Raw genomic sequence first — 20,417 nt, forward strand, 5'->3', positions numbered from 1 at the left:
GTGGGAAAGCAAACGCTGAGCGCGCTAGTGCGCAGGCTCAAAGCGAAGTTCGAAAGGGCCGAGCTGGGCGAGGGAAGCCGAAGGGCTTAGGGAGGCTAAATTCTGAACGGAGAGGTCTTTTTTCTTTTATTTTGAAGTGTAGGGGAGAAAAGGATCCCAAGTAACCACCAGTGATAGAAATTAGTATCAGTGTACACTGTCACACTTCATCGTAGCCTCGGTTCTAGCAAGGTAGGCTAGACAGGTATTGCTGTTTTACAGATGAGAAGTTGAGGGCTGACCGCTAGAAAGCTGCAGAGGCAGAGTTTGTATCAGATTCTTTGGAGAAACGCTGTAATGAAAGGGCGTAAGTGGAAAGGAGGAGGGAGAAGAAAGTTGAGACGGTGAGTTGGGGCATTAATACGGGCTGACGGTGAAACCTTGTAGACCTGAGTTGACAAGAATTAAGAATATTTTCAATTTGTAACTAATGGTGTTATAGCTGCCATTGGATGAAACAAGAGTTGCTATTTATTTTTTTACAGTTTCTCCAGTCATTTTAAGGTATAAACTTATTTTTATAGACACAGAGGAACTTAAGTGTGTTCGTGTTGCCAATCATTTGGCTTTTGGGGAGAGGCAGTATCAAATAGTACAGATCTTCCTTCACTTACGTGGAATTTATGTCCAGATAAACCCATCCTAAATCGAAAATACATTAATTCACCTAAACTAGGAACCTCACAGCTTAGCCTTGCCTACCTTAAAAGTGCTCAGAGCAGTTACATTAGCCTACAGTTGGGCAAAATCATCTACCACAAAGCCTATTTTATAATAAAGTGTTCAATATCTCATGTAATTTATTGTACCGAACATGAAAAACATGCAATCCATGTACTCTGTAAGTTACTTACATTATTTATGAGGGCCTCTGTGTCCCAAGAATAATTCAAGTGCTGGATAAACAGGGTGGACAAGATCCTGTTCCATAGGAATTTCCATTCTCTTTGGAGACAAACAATGAAAAACCTACACAAGTAAAACAATTTCACATACGAAATTCTGAGACTGAGGATGCTATTTTAATAGAGCTACTTGCAGGAAGAGGTCAGTTTATAGAGGTGACATTTGAGTTAGTAAGTCCTTCATGATGGGAAGGAGCAGACAGGATATCATCTGCAGGAAAGGAAAATGTTTCAAGAAGACACGTGTTGTTTTTCAAGACTCATCCTGGAAAACACATAGTTAATATCTGAAAAGATTTTTAAATAATTTCTCCTATTATTATTTTTTCCTATATATTTCCTATATATTCAGAGTAATAAAAAATTATCAGTCTTCAGCTTATAATAAATACAACAAAATGAGACGGAAGAGAAGCAGGGGACACGTTGATTTCCACTGCACTCAGATTGTTGTAATGTGTGGGTAATTCAGGACACAAAGAAAAGTATGCATATGGCTCTGTCTCAGGCATGTGGCAGAAGACCTTTGATCTCGTCTATGAAAAGAAGATTCATACCCACTGATAAAAATCTGTAGGAAATTATGCAGTTTAGTGTCTAAACAATGACTACATTCCAGAAAAATTCTGTGCCAATTAGATTTCTACAAATAAAATCATATCTGAAATAGAATTAGAAGTAAAATAATAAAAGTAGAATGTATAATTGTGGCTTAAACTTGTAACTCAAATAACTGTTATGAGAATAATGCCCCCCCCAATGCCCTGTCCTAATTCCAGGAATCTATGTTACTATGTAAGGCAAAAGTTATTTAGCAGCTGTGATTAAATGAAGGATTTCAGGATGGTGAGATTATCTAGGTGGACCCAATGTAATCACAAGGGTGCTTATAAGAGGGAGATGGGAGAGGAAGGGAATGAGACAACAGAAACAGAGGTTAGTGATGAGAGAAGATGCTGTATCTCTGGCTTTGAAAACTGAGGAAGGGCCCACAAACCAAGGAATGTGGACAGCTAAAAACTGGAACAGGCGAAAGAATGGATTCCTCCTCCAAAATGAACATCACCTTGGGGACACATTTAGACTTCTGACCTTCAGAAATGTAAGGTAATAAATTTAAGTTGCTTTGAGCCACTAAGTTTGAAATAATTTGTTAAAGCAGCAATAGGAAACTAGTATGGATTGCCAGATAGAATACAGGCTGCTAAGTTACAATTGAATCTCAGATAAACAGCAGGATTTTTTAGTATAAGCGTTTTCAATTTGCCCCAAATACTGCATCATACATACTTATACTAAAACATAATTTGTTGTTTACCTAAAATTCAAGTGTAACTGGGCATCCTATATTTTTAAACTAAATCTGGCAACCCTAAACTTATATTTTGCCTTGTTTATTCACACATGTATTAATTTCTATCTCTAATTTTATATACCAAGTTTTCTTAAAGGAAGATGCCTGTGTTCATCTTAGATTATATTGTTGTGGGAATTAGAGTATTCATGAAGCTATTTTTACCTGAAACCTCCTCATTGCAGTGTGAAGATATGTAGTTGAAAATAACCGGTGGCAAAGGCGCTTTTCTGTGTTAGTAGTAACTTCCTCTCTCGCACAAAAGAGAAGTCTACAGATAACATCTCATAATTTTAAGGCTATAAGGAGTCTGAAGGATCATCTAGTACAGGGTTTACAAAGTCAAATGGCTCCAGGGTCCAGGCAGATTATAAATGACTGAAGGTGACCAGTTATGGGACTGCCAGAAGTGATGGAGACCGTGGTTCCCTACAAGACACATGACCCATCTAAAGGGATACAAATACTGTTAAAACTCTCTGAGAGCAAAATAAAACATGGGCTACTGGTTTTCTCAGGCCCCCCCTCACAGTCTCCATCACCCGAGTCCAACCAACTAAGCTCTGATTCTAAGTAAACACGGCATGCTTGTCAAGCAAACACAGCTTTCCAAGAAGTTCCTCAGTCCCTTTCAGCCAGATTGCTGGTCCCAAGCTCCTCTTTTATAAATTCCAGAACGTTTACTGAGCAGATTTTATCTTTCAAAATGATCAAAATTCTTGTGACTTTAAAATATGATCCACTGGCCAGCAGCAGCATGAAAATCCAAATTCTCGGGTCCTACTCCAGACTTGCTGAATCAGAAACTTTGCAAAAAGAGGCCCTGCAATCCATTTGAACAGCCTCTTCAGATGATTCATATACACACGAAAGTTGAAGGAGCCCTGATCCAAATCTCATGGAGAAAGAGATACACCTGGTCTTGTCCATCGCTGTGGGTGCTAGGTCCAAAGTGGAAACAGTCAAATGCTCCCATCCCACTGGCCTGTTTATAGGGTCCTCACATGGAGGAGGAGAGCCATGCCCACTTCCCTTCCCATCTCTCTGGATTTGTTACTGTTTTGCACCCTTAACACTTGTCAATAAAGATCATCTACACTGGGGAAAAAAAGCAAAAACATAAAAGCAAAATATGCTTGCAGGTGTCATCCACTCCAGTTTCCCCAGGGGTACTGCTAACTGAGGGCTTATAGATTTCTGGGTTGAGGGAGAGGCAGAAAAGGAATTAGGGACCTCCTACACTGTGCTAGGCAGCGCAAGTTGTGACTTCCAAACAATGATTTCCAACTTGCTCTTTACTCATTTTTCAAAAGGATAACTTTCATTTACAATGTAAACCTGAGCTATATTTTGACAACATAGATTTTAAAAATTTAATAGGCATTTTTAAGAACACAGAAAATTTGAGTGGAAAATACAGTTTCCCATATACCCCGCCTCCCCCGACTGCATACATTCAGCTTCCCCCACCATCAATGTCCCCCATCAGTGTGCTGTATATTTCTTACAACTGATGAATTTACATTGACACATCATTATCACACAAAGTCCATTGTTTACATTAGGGTTCACTCTTGATATTGCACATTTGATAGGTTTTGACAAATGTATAATGACATATATCCACTATTACTGTATCATACAAAATAGTTCTACTGCCCTAAAAATTACCTGTGCTCCACTTAGTCATTCCTCACTCTCCCCTAATCCCTGCCACAACTGATCTTTTTACTGCCTCTTTTTGGCCTTTTCCAGAATGTCATATAATTGGAATCATACAGTATTTTGGTTTTTCAGGTTGGCTTCTTTCACTTAAGAGTATGTATGTAAGATTCTTCCATGTCTTTTTGTGACTTGATAGCTCACTTCTTTTTATTACTAAATAATCCATTGTAAAGGTGTAGCACAATTTGTCTATCCATTCACCTGATGAACGACATCTTAGTTACTTCTAAGTTATGGCAATTATAAATAAAGCTGCTATAAACATTTATATGCAGATTTTTGTGTGGACATAAGTTTTCAACTATTCGGGTAAATACCAAGAAGCACAACTGCTGAATTATACTATAAGGGTGTGTTTGGCTTTTTAAGAAACCTGCCAGACTGCCTTCCCAGGTATCTGTACCATTCTGCATTCCCACCAACAATGGGTGAGATCTTGTTGCTCCACATCTGAACCACCATTTGCTGCTGGTGTTTTGGATTTTGACCATTGTGAAAGGTTTATAGTGGTATCTCGTTTTAATTTGCAAGACCTTAATGACATAGGATGTTGAACATATGTTGAGCAAATACATATGCTTATTTGCCATCTGTAAATCTTTGGTGAGGTATCTATTCAGATATTTTGCCCATTTGTTAGTTTTGCATTTTCTTGTTGTTGAGTCTTAAGAGTTCTTTGCAAATTTTGGATAATAAAACTTTATTAGATATGACTTTTGTAATATTTTCTCATTCTGTGGCTTGTCTTCTCATTCTATTGACAGTGTCTTTCACAGAGCAGAAGTTTTTAATTCTAATGAAGTCCAACTTACCAATTCTTCTTTTATGGATTATGTTTTTGATGTATCTAAAAAGTCACCTCCAAACCCAGATCATATAGATTGTCTCCTATGTTCTTGCATATTGTCTACTTTTTCTATTAAAGCCATAGCTTATTTTTAAAATTTTTCTTATATTATATATATTTTTTATTGGAGTATAGCCAGTTTACAATGTTGTGTCAATTTCTGGTGTACAGCACAATGCTTCAGTCATACATGAACATACATATATTCATTTTCACATTCTTCCTCACCATAATTTACTACAAGATATTGAATGTAGTTCCCTGTGCTAAACAGTACGAACTTCTTGTTTATCTGTTTTATATATATATCCTTGCCATATCTGAGACGTTCTAATGTTTGCTCTGTCCCTTCAGACCATATTTTTTGGTTTTTTATACGCTTTGTAATTTTTTGTTTCTGAAAACCAGGCATCGTGTACTGGATAAAAGTAACTGGGATATGTAGCCATTTTATGACATGTTGGTAAGGTGGAGGAGGGGAAGCATTTGTGATTGCTCTCAGGTTTTTAGTGAGCCAGTGCCCCTGGGCTGTAACCTTTACAAGTGGTCCTTCGGTGAAACCATAATGCTAGAGAGATGATGGAGTTGGGTCTTTCTCTTTCCTCAGGTTAGTGAGGCTCTGGTAAAACCCCAATCTGTTGAGCTCTGGGGAAACAGTTTCGCTTGGGGGCAGTTCTTGTTAAGAAGAACAGAGTGTTCTGGTCCTATATCAAAATGGCCCCTCCCCTTGCCAGAAGGATGAAGGGATTTTTTTCCCCGAGTCTTCAGTGTGAGAGTCTGGTAGGGTTTCTGGAGGTAAAACTCACAGAAGTGTAGGAGCCACCCTGTGAGAGCCTCCCTCCTGGAGTTTTTAACTCTCAGCCTGTTTACACTGAGCCTCCTGAAAGTAGCCTATTACATCTTAGGTTTCCTACCGCAGGCTGGTTCCTATGGAAGTTTCTATATGTGAGTGTCTGCTTTGGAAAACTGCAGTTCTCTGTATCTGCCTGTCTGCCTCTCCACATTTTGTGGCAGGATTTGTCCTGTGACCCCACTTCTGTGATGGATCTAAGAAAAGTTATTGGTTTTTAGTTTTTCAGCTTTTGTCTTGTTGTGTGGACAGGAGTGACCACTTCCAAGCTAACTACATTCTGAACCAGAAACTAGAAGTCACGTGAAGTAAAAACTTAAAATAGTGTTACATGCATGTTTCTTACATAAAAGAATCTATGTGCCAGGCCTTGATTGAATCACTTATAAGTATTTATCCTAATAATTACCCTATGAGGTAGGTAAAATATAATCTCTGTTTTACAGGTGGAGAAACCCAAGGCACAGTGAAATTGAGTGCTTTGTCCAGGGTCACACAGCTAGCAAATCACAGAACCAGGATTCATACCCAAGCAGTCTGTCTTAAGAGACTGTGTTCATAACCACTGCACTGACCTGCTTCTTGTAAGTGGAAATCCATTTCTATGCCAAGTGTATGAGCTTCACCTTAACACTGGGCCCATTTATTTCTTTTCTCTGTGAAGATCTTAACTTTCCTCACTTGATTACTTTGCCACTGACATTTATATAGAAGAGAAAGCTGCTATAATTAGATTATCCAAACTCAATTCTTATGCTTAGACTTTACACACAATTAGAAGTACAACCATGAAGTAGGGCTCATTAATGCAAAGAGACATGATGAGATCCAACTGTAATCCCAAAGCTTGCATACAGGCAAGAGTCAGATTGGTATTGAGCTTTTATTAACAAGCAATAAGAGAAACTGTACGTGCAGAAGTGATGTTGGTTCTTGATTGAGACACTCTCACAGACTTTGTCATTTGTACAACATTAACCACTCTCCTTTAGTCCCAAAGTGCAGGGATGCTGCACCTGTATCATTGACCAACTCTTTATTCAAATGAATGGCTTAGGAGGAAAAGTCTCTGCTGTGTTTCTTGTTTTCAGTCTGTTTTCCTCTTCCTAAAGTTGCCTAGGAAGAAAGGCTTAGGTTGTTTCAGAAGCGCAGCTTCAGCAGAAGTGGGAAAACGCCAGATGTTGCTCATTCTCCAGTGAGGTCACAGTGGACAGCCAAGGCCAGAAGGTGGTATCACATGGTCTCATCTCTTTAACAAAAATGTGATACTTTGAAATAGTATTTCAGTGGTAGGCAGACTCCAGTTGGCCCCAGTGATCCCTTGCATTCAGGGCCTGTGTAATCCTTTACCTTTCAGTGACTTGCCTTTGACCAATAGAAAATCTCAACATTGTGGGGATGACACTTCTGTAATTAGGTGGAACGCAGCTTGCATCCTCCATCAGACTCTCCCGCTTATTGGCTTTGATGAAGCAAGTTTCTATGTTGGGGGGCTCATGTGGTGAGAAGCCAAGGGTTCTTCCAGCCAGCAGCCTTGTGGATATCAAGACCCACAGTCCACATGACAGGTGGAATTGAATACTGCCAACAGTCACATAAATGAGCTTGGAAACAGATGCTTCCCAAATTAGGCTTTCAGATGAGACCCTAGCCCTAGCCAACATCTTGATTGCAGCCTTTGGAGAGAACCTTAAGCAGACCCATCTGAGCTGTGCCTGTATTCCTGACTCACAGAAACTGAGATAATAAATATTTGTTTAAGCTACTAAGATGCAACATTAGCTAATGCAATTTCTACCACAAACTCTTCTCAGGTAAGCATTACATTTGGATTTCACATTTCACTGGCCAATCTTGTTAAGAGTGCAAAGAAAGTCTCCATTTGACATTTTTTTTACAACCTCTGAGTTCATCAAAATACTGCTAAAATATTTTATGAAGAAATATTAGATCTGTTAGATCTGTATCACTGAAGTATGCTTTCTTTTGGGATCAGGAAATATTTTAATGATCTCTAAGAGGTGGCCTGAAAGGAAAGCATAGATTGTATCTCAAGTATCTTGTTTTAGTTAAGTGCTACTGAACTGGCACTGTAATTTCTACCTTGGCCAATGTAAAATGCAGAGAAAAAATGACTTCTATATGCAAATGGAAAATCCTTGACCAACTTTGCTTTTACTTAAAACACACACACTCACGTACACACACACACACACACACACACACACACAAAACTGAGCCTGAAAGTATAATTTGTTGAAAGTAACCAACAAACAAAAATCCATTCAGCATTGGACTTCTTATGTGATCTGGTAACGTTATCTGAAAAGGCATAATGGAAGCTCTGGTATGAGTACATATATGTAAAAAGAAATAGTATCTGCTTAGAAATGGGGACTGGAAGGAGAGACTGAAATTAATAGAGATCATATATTACATCTAATCGTGGCATTTTTATTTAATTTTTGTTTCTGATATTACTGACAAAATTAGACTGTATAGTAAAAAATGTAAGAATTCATTTATAGAAATATTTTTTGTGAACATACTATGTGCCAGGCTCTATTCTAAGTACTGGGATAAAGTAGTAAACAAAATAGAAATAGACAAAGCCCCTTGGATCTTATCTTGTAGAGACAGGTGGACACTAAAATAATTAACAAACATGCAAATGAAAAGTGCCTGGCAGTGACAAATGAGAGAAAGAAAAGTAAAGCCACACTAGACGTGGGTGAAGGAGAGTGGCTGGGAGGTCACTGTGCAGACAGCGTCACCAGGAAGACGGCCTCCGTGACAGGGAGGCGTTTGAGGAAACCTGCAAACGTGGGCAATGAATGATTAAGTCAGCGGACTTCAGTATTCTAAATCACCAAATAGGCTGTGAGGAAGCTCACTGGAAACAAATAGGGTGACTTTGAGGTTCTTCGGCAAGTACTCAGCACACCTGGACGTGGTTCCATGAAAGGGAGTTTAGTCAATAAACAGCCCAGGATCCAACTAGCTGTTTTAAATCCCAGTGCTTCAACCTGCCAGCTGGGTGACCTTAGGCAAGTGTAAACCTCTCTGGAAAAAAAAATGGGGCTGATAATACCCTCTTAAAGTAGTCATGGGGATAAATAATATGTGAAAAGCACTTAGAACAGGCCTTGGCCCATATTTAGCAATAATAAACTTCAGCTGTGGTTCTTAACTAAGTTTCCTCTATTACAATATTTACTCTTTATTAAATGAGGTCAACACATGTCACTCTCCAGAGGTATAATAATATGTCTTTGACATGTGAAGGTTGTAGCTTTCAAATTTGCAAACCCAATTTCCTAAGAAGCTTTTCTGGCTTCTAGGAAGTTTCAGAACAGGAGCCCAGAAATAGCTTCCCAAATACCTTAGGTATAAGGTACATTGTTAAAACAAAGATATTGAGAAGTGGGTGGATGTCAAGGGTTATTTGAAATCATCTAAGAATGTCACACATTTTTTAAAGTGTAATTTTTATAGAGGTTCAGGGCATGGGCCTTTGCCTCAGCATTGAGTTTAGATCCTGACTTGGGAAACTGGTGTGTTGGAGGCGTCGTCTTCTCCAAAATGGAGTTGTTAACAGCTGACACTCATATAGCATTTATGATGTTCCAGATACTTTTCTAAGGTGTTGCATGCATTAATTCATTTCATCATCATAGCCTCTTCTCAAGGGAGTTACTATTACCATCCCCATTTTACAGATGATCAACACGAGGCAGAGATCAAGTGATTTTCTCAAGGTTTCTCAGCCATTTAAGTGACAGAGTCAGGATTTGAATGGATGCTGAGTGGCTGCAAGTCTGTGCGCTTAAGCCATACACTCCACTGCCTTTTGTGTGTGTGAACTAAGTATTTTATTGAAATACAGTTGTGTTAATTTCTGGTGTACAGCATAGTGATTCATTTATACATACATATATTCCTTTTCATTATAGACTATTACAAGGTATTTAATATAGTTCCCTGTGCTGTTCAGTAGGATCTTGTTATCTATTTTATATATAATGGTATCTGAAAACGTCAAACTCCCAATTTATCCCTCCCCACCTCCTTTCCTCCCTGATAACTAATAGTTTCTACCTCATAGGTAGAACTGTATTAAGAGGTGATGTATAAGCACTTAGCACAGTGCAAGACACAAAGTAAGTGCTCAAAAAATATTTGAAAGTCATACAAATTATATCATAGTAAATAGAATACCTGCATACTGGATTAAGACTGAATAGTTTGATTAGTTTTATTTTTTCTGTAACTTAAAAAAATTCAATTAGTTTTACCTTTTTAGGTCCCCTTGTGTATATTATATCAGCTTTGCAAATCCATTAGTCCAATAACCCTATTTTGATAGGACATTGGATTACCCTGCAAAATTTGTTTGTACTGTGCCCATGCTGGCTTTTGATGGTCACTTCTTACATTTCTAAAAGCTCACAGACCATCTGTTTGAGAATCTATTTTAGATTTTGCTTGCAATCAGTGTCAAGCTCATTATTTACATATTTACCTTTTTCCTGTTTTTTTTTTTTTTGGAATTTGGGGAACTTCTAACTCTATTCAGGATGAAAATCTGATTTACATCACTGGTATACTTCATTAGTGATAAAGACTGTTAGAGATCTTCTATATAATTTCAATTTTTTATTAAAGGAATGGGATAACTATATTGTACTCAAAGAGCATTTGAATCATACAACTAGCAACTCCTATTTCAAACCCATAACTATATCAAATTGTGGGGCTGATCCAGCATAAAATAAGATTACTCATCTGTTAGAGGAAATTTTCCAACAGGAACAGAAAAATTTAGGTAGGATATGAGTCATATAATCTGACATTCTTCTGCTATCTAAATAAATCCTATTTCTTTTAACTAAACCATATGTTTTAAAGGAGTAAAAAAAAAGGAAATGTAGAATTTTTATACATTGAACCCCTTGACAAATTAAAACTTTTTATACATGTGAATTTCTGAGTTATAGTTGGGCTTTGAAAATAGGTCATTTTCTTTGCAGCAAAGCTTTCCAAATGCATGTTTTCCTTAATAATTCTGATCATCTAAATATAGCAAGGAAGTTAAGCTATGCATACTTTTGTTTTCTGTCTATAAATAGTATTGCCTAAAGCAAAAGCCAGTAGTAAAGTTCTGAAATATTAAAATGTATAGTCCATGACCTCCCTTCTTAAAGTTTCCAAAGGTCAATTGAGTTGTTATGAGATGAGCATTAAAATTCATAGCTTCAGTTGATCAAGTCATCATTTCATTTCTACGATTTGCATTTAAAATGATAGTGAGTGGTTTCCATTGGGGAGTTTCCATACAACAGCTAGAATCAGGGTACCACTGAAATGGATTAAGCTTTGGTCACTGAACTTTAAGTTGCAGCCCACCCCCTGCTCTTTACTCTTTTACTGTTTGGATGAGGGCTGCAGGTGAGTTCCAGCGCAGCTACAAAGGATGGGGTGGTAAGAGAAAAAAAACAAGATAGAGCAGACTTGGTGGATCCTAGAGGAACATAACCTATTATTTGAGGATTTAAAGCCTGTCAAGTATGTGTATATGCAGGTAAGTGTCTCTGTTGTGTTTATGAAACTTAGATTGACTTACACCTCCTTGCTATTAAACCTAATCAAAATCAAAGCTTCTTACTTGGCTTTTCTGTACCACTTGATATCATTTGTCTTCTTGTTTCCTGTGACTTTGGTGAACCTTCTTGAAATACTTTTTTCTCTTGATTTTAGTGACTTGTAATTCTCCTGAGTTTTCTACCTGTTTGGCCAAGACTTTTCAATCCCTTTTGGGGATTCCTCTTCCTCAGTTCATCTATTAAGTGTCAGTGTTTTATGGGATTCTGTCCCAGAAAATACCTCCCTTTATATATTCTCCCTGGCTTTCTACTTCTATGGTTTCAATTACCAGCTACCTGCTGATTACTCCCAAATGTATTGTACCAGGATTGCCCTCTTTTGAACTCTGCATGTCTCTGGATATTCTATGGACATTTGAAATTCATTGTATCCACAACTGAACTCATTATCTTTCCTCCTAAGCTTGTTTTTCCTTATATTCCCTCTAGCGAATGGTAGCATCCCAGTAGCCAGTAAACCAGGGTGTCATCCTTGGCTCCCTTATCATCACAGTCACTTCTTCTCATAAATCACCAAGTCCAGTTGAGACTGCCTGCTAACCACCTACCCATTTGTCTTCTCTGACCCTATCATCATGACCGTAATTGAGGTCACTATCATCTTTTGCCTCAGTTATTGTATCAGCTGCCAACTCAGCCTCCCAGTCTTGCCTTCCAGATCATTTTCCACGTTATATGTAATGCTTCTATAACATAAATCAGACCGCACTGTTTTACACAGTGCCCTTCCTTGACTTCCATTGCTTTTAAGATAAATTCCAAACTCTGCACCATGGTTTACAATGCCTTTTATAATCTGATCCCTGTTTATTTCCTCAGTCCCATCTGTGAACACTACTGTTTTTTACCCAATCTTAAACTTTACTGAATTATTTTCAGTTACTCAGATTCTCTCTAAATTCTCTCTTACCTGCAGGCATTTGCATTAGGATTTTCCCTGCCTGAAATACTTTCCCCCACATTGTCTGTCTGGCCAACTCCTATCCATTCTTCACAGTTCAGCTCAGAGAAAGGAAGAAGTCTTTGCTGAAAACCCAGACTGTGCTGCTAGGGCATTCATAGCCTGCATTTAAAGTGGTCTGTTCACATGGCTGTGTCTCTCACTCAGCTCCACCGGGAGAATGTTTTACCACTTTTTTATCCTTAGTACCTGAGCCTGAAACTTGGCAAGTACTTAGTAAATCCTGAATAAATGAGAGAACGTCAAGAGTAAGATAGGGGCATGTTTACTGGGAGCCGCAAGCCTACATTGTGTGACCCAGAAAAAGTATTCTTCAGTTACCTTTGCATCCATTCCTACCGTGCTCCAGGCATTGTTCAAAACCACCTCCACACATTTCATTTTCCCAGCAACCCTGAGTAGATGAGGATTTTAATGCTTGAATAAATAAGGTAACTTGCCAAAGGCCAGACATTTTTAAATTTCATTCTTTCTCCTCTTTGGCAGGGGAGATATGAGTGTTCACTGTGTCTAACAAGATAGATCACTATTCATATTTTGTATGAAAGTACCACTAACATGATTATGATGGACTTAATAAACAAATAAATATCCTCTTTAAATTAGAAAATGTCATTTTATTTTAAATAGTCATACATACTTGTTATGAAAAAGCTATTAAACATGATTATTTTCCAGAATCTTTGCCAACTGTGCATAAATTAAATAAAATTTCAATGAAACCACCCTCCTTCAAAATAGTTTCATAACCTTCTCAAGAAGGACAGATAGTGTTTTCACCATATACAACAATATGGAGGATACCAAACCAGCTGAGGTGAGGCAAAGCACCAGGTACCATCCAGCCAGGCTATTGATTTAAGATGCATAAAGAAATTTGTTCAGAATTGGGAAATTTTACAGAATTCAAAAAAAAAACCCCACAACATACTTAGCCATCCAAAATGTATTTCACAAGCTGCTCAGTGCATTCTATTTTTCTACAGGAGATTAGTCAATATTTTGGTAATCAGGTTTTGAGAAGGCAGTTTGAAACTGCTTTTCACAGAGAAAGTGATCAGTGTATATGTTGATGAAGTGGTTTTAAATGGCAATACTTTGAGCTCTGTTCTGAAGGAACTACAAGCTAGTTGATTGACTTTATGTAAAAATAAATCCATGTCAATAAGCAGTGGAAAGAGTTACATAAAACTTAAGCCAGTGAATGTGTTAGAGTGGTGGGATATTTTCCCCCTTAATTTGACAGAGATGCTGTATGTGCATAGATAGATAGAAACCAGGGACAGGTGCAAGGTCTGCCTAGCAACGTATGCCTGGGCAGCCTCAAATGTCTGGCTCACATCTACCTGAACTCTTAGAAAGCAGCCCTGTGGACCGGCAGTAGGTGGCTTCACTCTGACCACTCGCCTCAGGCTAGAATGTCTATTTTGGCTCAAGACTTGTGACACCAGATAATGAGATTCTTTCTGTCCCAAAGTACAAAGCAAACTTGCTCATTTGATTAGCCCAAACTTTGTGAAAGCCCTGTGCACAGTAGCTCATGGTCGTGTCAGGGACTTGGGAGCTTTCAGCAGAGCCCAGGGATAGAAACAGGAATGCTGGGGGCTGAGTTCTCCACTGCTCCCCACTGTGGGCGTCACACTGCTGGGAAAGAAACAGGGGAACAGCTGGAGCGAGGCAGGAACCTTGGCAGCAGAGCATGGTGTCAGAACCCGATTTGGCGAAGCAGAGTTCCGTCGGTAGTTACATCAGGAGTGCCAGGTCCTTTTGAGCTGCCAAAAGAGAAAGACTGTGGGTGGGTGGGTAGAACAAAGAGGCAAAGGGAACAACACAAGCCTATTTCCAAGGATAGGGTGGGTAATAAGCAATGGAGAAGATGTCCTCAGAGATGTGACATGTTAGTGGCCATTCTATATTTGTGTGGCAGGGGGAGGGGGTCACAGTCTGTACTGGGTGAATTACGTATAAGGTAAGGTTGGTGTGGGTGAGGAGCTGTGTACCTGATACTTAGTGATGAACCTTCAGTGACTCCAGATGGGCTTTGTTCATGGGTGCACTCTGACTCCACATGAGAGGTTTAGAGACCAGTGCAGGGCTCCAGCATCTCTATGACTGGACAGTCTTGGCACAAGAAGCAACCCATTAGAACTGCAAGGCACTGGTATAACTTCTGGTCCAGAAGAGGGCTTCTTGAGTTTCAAAGACACATGTTGTTAGAACCCCAGGAATCCAGGCTTGCCGAAGCAAAGTAGTCCAATTTACCAGATATGATCCCTTGAAAATAACATGTCTAAATATGAATGAGTGAACCTCCTGGTAGGAAGAATGAAATATTAATATTTGGTAGATTGGTTCCTTACTTGTAGTTCACTTAATACAAATTTTGACCTCCCCTGGAGAACTGCCTCCCCTCTCTGCAAGCATCTTCCTCATTGCTTATTTCCCAAACCCTCCTCAGCAGTGGGCATGTTTGACCCTTCTGCCTTTGGTTCTAACCACTCACCTGCAGACCCTCATTCTTGGCAGCCCAATCACAAGCAACAGGTCCAAAAGGAATCAACTAGAAAGCCCCAAAATAAATGTTTATCTCAGTTTCATCTTACTGATCCCATCTCATTCTGTGTATTTGTATCACTTTGACACATACAATATTAAGTTATAAATTTCCTTTCCATGTTCTGCCCTGTAATTTTTCTGCCATTTTTTTGATATCTGAATCTGGTCTCTTTTTATGCAGAAAATAAAAATTCCTTTAATTTGGGGATGCATTTTTTATTATTTGGTCTTCTATGTAGTGCATAAAGGGTGAACTGTGGATGATACAGATAGAGAATTAATACCAAGTGTTTTATTTCTTAGTACCAGAGATACTACCTGTGCAGTCAGACCTTTAAAACCCTTTTGTTGGGGGTGAGAGTAATAGCTCAGTGGTGAAGTGCCTGCTTGGCTGCGTGCGTGAGGTCCTTGGTTCAATTCCTAGTACTGCCATTAGAAAAAAAGATTAAAAGATGACTTCTTTACAAAGTAATAAAACCCTTTTGTTGATTTATTAGATGCCTTTTATGCATTCTTCGATTGTGACTCTCTCTTGGACAAGCTGTTTGATCTCTATCAACATAGTTTTTTTTTCAATGGACTTAATTTTTTTAGAGCAGTTTCAGGTTTACAGCAGAATTGAGCAGAAACTAAAGTTCCCACATAGCTCTCCCCACCCACACATATATACCCTACCCTCAAGATCCCTCATCAGTGTGGCATATTTGGTCCAATCAGTGAACCAACAGGGGCACATTATTATCAACCAAAGTCTATAGTTTACATTAAGGTTTACTCTTGATGTTGTACATTCTATGGGTTTTGACAAATGCGTAATGACATGTAGCCACCACTGCAGTATCATACAGAATAATTTCATTGCCCTAAAAATTCCTTGTGCTCCATCTATTAATTCCTCTCTCCCTCCCTCTCTCCAAACCACTAGAAACCATGATCTTTTTATTGTTTCTGTAGCTGTGCCTTTTCCAGAATGTTATTTGGTTGGAATTGTACAGTTTGTGGCCTTTTCAAACTGGCTTCTTCCATTTAGTAATGTCTTTCAAGTTTCTTCTATGTCTTCCATGGCTTGACAGATCATTTTTTTTTAGTGCTATATATATATATATATATATATATATATAGTGGAATACAACTCACCCATAAATAAGGGTATTTTACCATTTGCGGCCCTTCATTCATTTTTTTTTTCACTTCAAAAACCAGAATTTTATAACTGGTAGAGACATTTCCATTACATCAAAAACAACAAAATACCTAGAAATAAACTTAACCAAGAAGGTTACCTATACTCTGAAAACTGAAGTGACGCAAAGAAGTGGAAAGATTTCTTGTGCTCTTGGATTGGAAGAATCAACATTATCAAAATTGCCACACTACCCAAAGCAATCCAAAGATCGAACGCAACCCCCATCAACACTAGAACAAACAATTCCAAAATTTATAAGGAACCACAAAAGACCCCGAACAGCCAAAACAATCTTTTGTAGGTCTCTCTCTCTTTTTCTCTTTCTTCTTTTTGTTCTCTTTTCTTATGGTTTGATGACTAGAGAAAGTCCTTTAACATTTGCTGTAAAGCTGGTTTGGTGGTGCTGAAATCTTTTAGCTTTTGTTTATCTGTGAAGCTTTTGATTTCTCCATCAAGTCTGAACGAGAGCCTTGCTGGATAGAGTATTCCTGGTTATGAGTTTTCCCCTTGCATCACTTTAAGTATTTCGTGCCACTCCCTTCTGGCCTGTAGAGTTTCTGCTGAAAAATCAGCTGATAACCTTATGGCAGTTCCCTTGTATGTTATTCGTTGCTTTTCTCTTGCTAATTTTAATATTTTCTCCTTATCCTTAATTGTTGTCAATTTGATGACTATGTGCCTTGGTGTGTTCTTTGAGTTGATTCTGTGTGGTACTCTCTGGGCTTCCAGGACTTGGGTGACTATTTCCTTTCCCAAGTTGGGGAAGTTTTCAGTTATTACCTCTCCAAATATTTTCTCAGGTCCTTTCTCTCTTCTCTTTCTGGGACCTCTATAATGTGAATATTAGAGCACTTCATGTTGTCCCAGAGTTCTTTTAAACTATTCTCATTCCTTTTTATTCTTTTATCTTTTTTCTGTTCTGAAGTGGCAATTTCCACTAATCTGTTTTTTAGCTCACTGATCCGATCTTCTGCCTCATTTAGTCTGTTCTTGGTTCCTTCTAGTGTATTGTTCATTTCAGTGATTTTATTCTTCAGCTGTGTTTGGGTAGTCTTTATATTTTCCAACTCTTTGCTAAAATCTTCACTCTGTGAGTCTATACTCCTCTTGAGTTCTCTGAACATCTTGGCCATCATTACTTTAAATTCTTTCTCAGATTAATTACCTATCTTCTCATCACTTATTTCTTCTGGAATTTTATCTTGTGGCTTGGCCTGGGAGATATTCCTTTGCTGCCTCATATCATGTATATTTTTATGTGTTTTTGGATTCTTCCACAGGCTTTGGGATTATTGTTTTCTTATTTCTAGTATCTGCCCCTGGTGAATGAGGCTGGACTAGAGGCTTATGTAGGTTTCCTGGCAGGAGGAGCCAATGCCTGCCCACTGCTAGGTGAAGCTTGGTCTTGGACCTCTGATGGGTAGGGCTGTGTCTAGAGGCCTTTGTAGCTTAGAAAGTCAGCTGATGGATATGGCTGTGTTCCCACCCTGTATGTTGTTTGGCTGGAGGCTTCCCTACAGGCTGTTGGGTGGGGCTCAGTCTTGGTGCTAACAATCCAAGATGTCAGCCTCCAGGAAAACTCACGTAGATTAGCACTCCTCAAATGTCCGCCACCAATTTTTATGACCCCTGAGTGAGCGGCAGCCGTCCTCCACGTTCCCAGGAGACCCTCCAAATCCAGCAGGCAGGTCTGGCCCAGGTTCCTATGAAATCAGTGCCTCTGCCCTTGGACCTGGTGCACGTCAGTTTCTGTGTATGCTTCTCAAGTAAATGGAGTCTCCGTTTCCCCTATTCCCATGAGGCTCACAGAGCTAAGCTCCCCCTGGCCTTCAAAACCAGATGTCCTGGGGTCTCATTCTCTTCCCAAAGCTGGTACCCAAGCTGGGGAGCCTGACGTGGGGCTTAGAGCTCTCACTCCTGTGGGCGGGCCTCTGAGACTTAATAGATCTTCAGCTCGAGGGTCGCCCACCCGGAGGGTATGGGGCCCAATTATATCGTGAGCTGCCATCCCTCTTTATGTTTCCAGTTGCAGAAGATCCTTTTTGCTAGGTTCCAGTCTTTTCTCGATGGTTGTTTAGCATTCAGTTGTGGTTTCGTTGTAGTCATGAGGAGAGGCAAGCTCGTGGTCCTACCACTCTGCCATCTTGACTGGAATTCCTCTATCAATATAGTTTTATTAACAGGTTTTCCAAAAAGATTTAGATTTTTATGATAAAAATAATAAAACTAACCCACCCCCAAAATCACTACTTTATTATGTTTTTTTTAAAAACATTCTGGAATATAGCAACAAAATATAGTTGAATGAAGAGTACTGACATTATTAAATTTGAAAATAATTCCAAATGACTCTCTGGACTTAGTGTGCTCATCTTTGAAAACAACTCAGGGAGCTCTATTTGTGTCTCCTCACATTGTTGGAATTGATTTTGTGCACTTTGCAGAAAGCACTTTGTTCTAAATTGAAGAATGTAGCTGGGATCAAATGAGATAATGCATGTAAAAGTGCCCTGTTAATTGGTCTAAAGATGTGTCATTAGTATCGTTAATGATGATGGTAGCCACGGAACAGCCAAGAACACATTTAGGTAGTGAGCAATTGGAACCTCACTGGGTGTGGCTGTCGCCCGTGAGATGACTAGACAATGAGGGTCCATATTGTAAAAATGCTGCTGCTGAGTCAAAAGCCTGGAGTCAGGCCCAAGTGTCTTAATTTCTAAACAGCTTCCAGGTGATGCCAACTCTGCTGATGCACAAAAAACACATCAAGCAGCAAGGTCTAAGCCTTCATAAAAGTTGTTGATTAGTGGGGGAAAAGGGAATATTTGGCAGGAGAAAGCCAAGGAGACTATGTTCTCCAGAGTGCGGACCACCTGTAATTCACCATCACAGCAAATTTATGAAAACAGTGAGACAGAATCTTATCTTTACATCCTATTTGCCTTTGTTTTAAATTATAAATGTTTAATTTTCAGTTCAATTATTTCAAGAAGCATTTACTGAGCAACTATTAGGATAGTTGGGCTCATACTACATAATCTTTATACCTGGCACCTCTAAACACACACATACACACACACACACCCCTAGGGGCACCTGAATAAATTCAACCAAGTGTGAGGGTGGAGGAAGAGGTGGAGGGGTTATAAGAAAATAAGCAGTCTAGGATTCTTCTTAGGATTTTTTTAATCACAATCCCCCTAAAATATTTCTGAAAAACTACTCCCCTAAAATATTTTCAGTTGACAGCTAAAGTTTTTCACTATAAATTTAAGTAGTAGCAAAGGATGTTGTTTACGGCATGTTGCAAATATCAGCATTTGAAAATAAAGCTATTTATCCCTCTTCAGTGGGAATATAAGCACCACAGAGATTTGAACCCATATCATCATCCATTTAAAACAGTAATAGACAAGCTCCTCTCTATAGTTAGAAATTTCACCTTGTTTCTTTTTCTCTTTCAACTTCCATTCCTAGTCCACCTCTCCTGTAGATTTTTATTCTAATGTCACAGGCTTTTATGTTGAAAGTCTTTTATCAGCATTCTAGTCGTGTTCTTCACATCAAGTATAAATCCTATGATCATGCTGTAAAACAATTTCTTTTGGATTGACTTATCATGGTAAATCCCAGTAATACACCTTTGATTAGAACATCATAAATTATGAATTTTGATAAACAATTTTATGACCATTAGTAAATACCCCAAACAAAACACAGAGGAGGCATAAGGTGAGGTTTATTGGGAAGTCATGTATCTAAGAGTCAGCAGAAGAGCACACAGGAGCCCTCAAGCCCTCTGTCTGCAGTGAGAGGTGTTCAGGGCTGGGACCCCACTTGTACACCTAGGGCATTGAGAGGGGACAGGAAACGTTTAACTACATAACAACAGAGGCTTCCTAGAGGTGGAATGACTTTCTTAGAAAAGAGAACTGGTTGGCGCTTGGTGAGGCTGATGTCAGCTAGAAGCCTCATCACCCTAATTTTGAGCTGGCTCCTTGCTAGGCTGCCTAATAGAGCAGGGAGACAGCCACTGAAGCCTTTCAGCAGACAAAGGGTATGTTTCTTGTTACCTGAAAAGTAAAATTTATTGGCAGTGTATCTCTTAATGAGATGGATAAGGGAGGATGTGTTATGGTGCCTTGATAAAAGTTTGGAATTGTTTAAAGGATTGTTCATTTGGCAAAGTACAGTATTAACAACAGGTAAGACATATGACTGCCTTGTTAAAATGGGAGGAAACCTGGAAAGGGGAGTATGCAGAGACCCTTGACATATCGATATATGAAAGAAGCCAGTCTGAAAAGGCTACGGGCTGTATGATCCCTACT

At 39.0% G+C, this 20,417-nt stretch overlaps 1 protein-coding gene across 1 annotated transcript in view; it reads left to right on the forward strand.

Moving 5' to 3' along the window:
* Nucleotides 1-74: 74 nt before the first annotated feature.
* The window catches only part of SMIM43 (small integral membrane protein 43), a 33,018-nt gene continuing 12,675 nt past the window's right edge, over nt 75-20,417 (forward strand). Inside the window, exons 1-2 of the mRNA XM_072937935.1 lie at nt 75-2,051; nt 6,167-6,304. The gene's annotated coding sequence lies outside the window, so the exon portion shown is untranslated. The remainder of the gene's footprint in view (nt 2,052-6,166; nt 6,305-20,417) is intronic.

This window comes from Vicugna pacos, chromosome 2, assembly GCF_048564905.1.
Source record: "Vicugna pacos chromosome 2, VicPac4, whole genome shotgun sequence".
In the NCBI taxonomy this organism is placed as follows: domain Eukaryota; kingdom Metazoa; phylum Chordata; class Mammalia; order Artiodactyla; family Camelidae; genus Vicugna; species Vicugna pacos.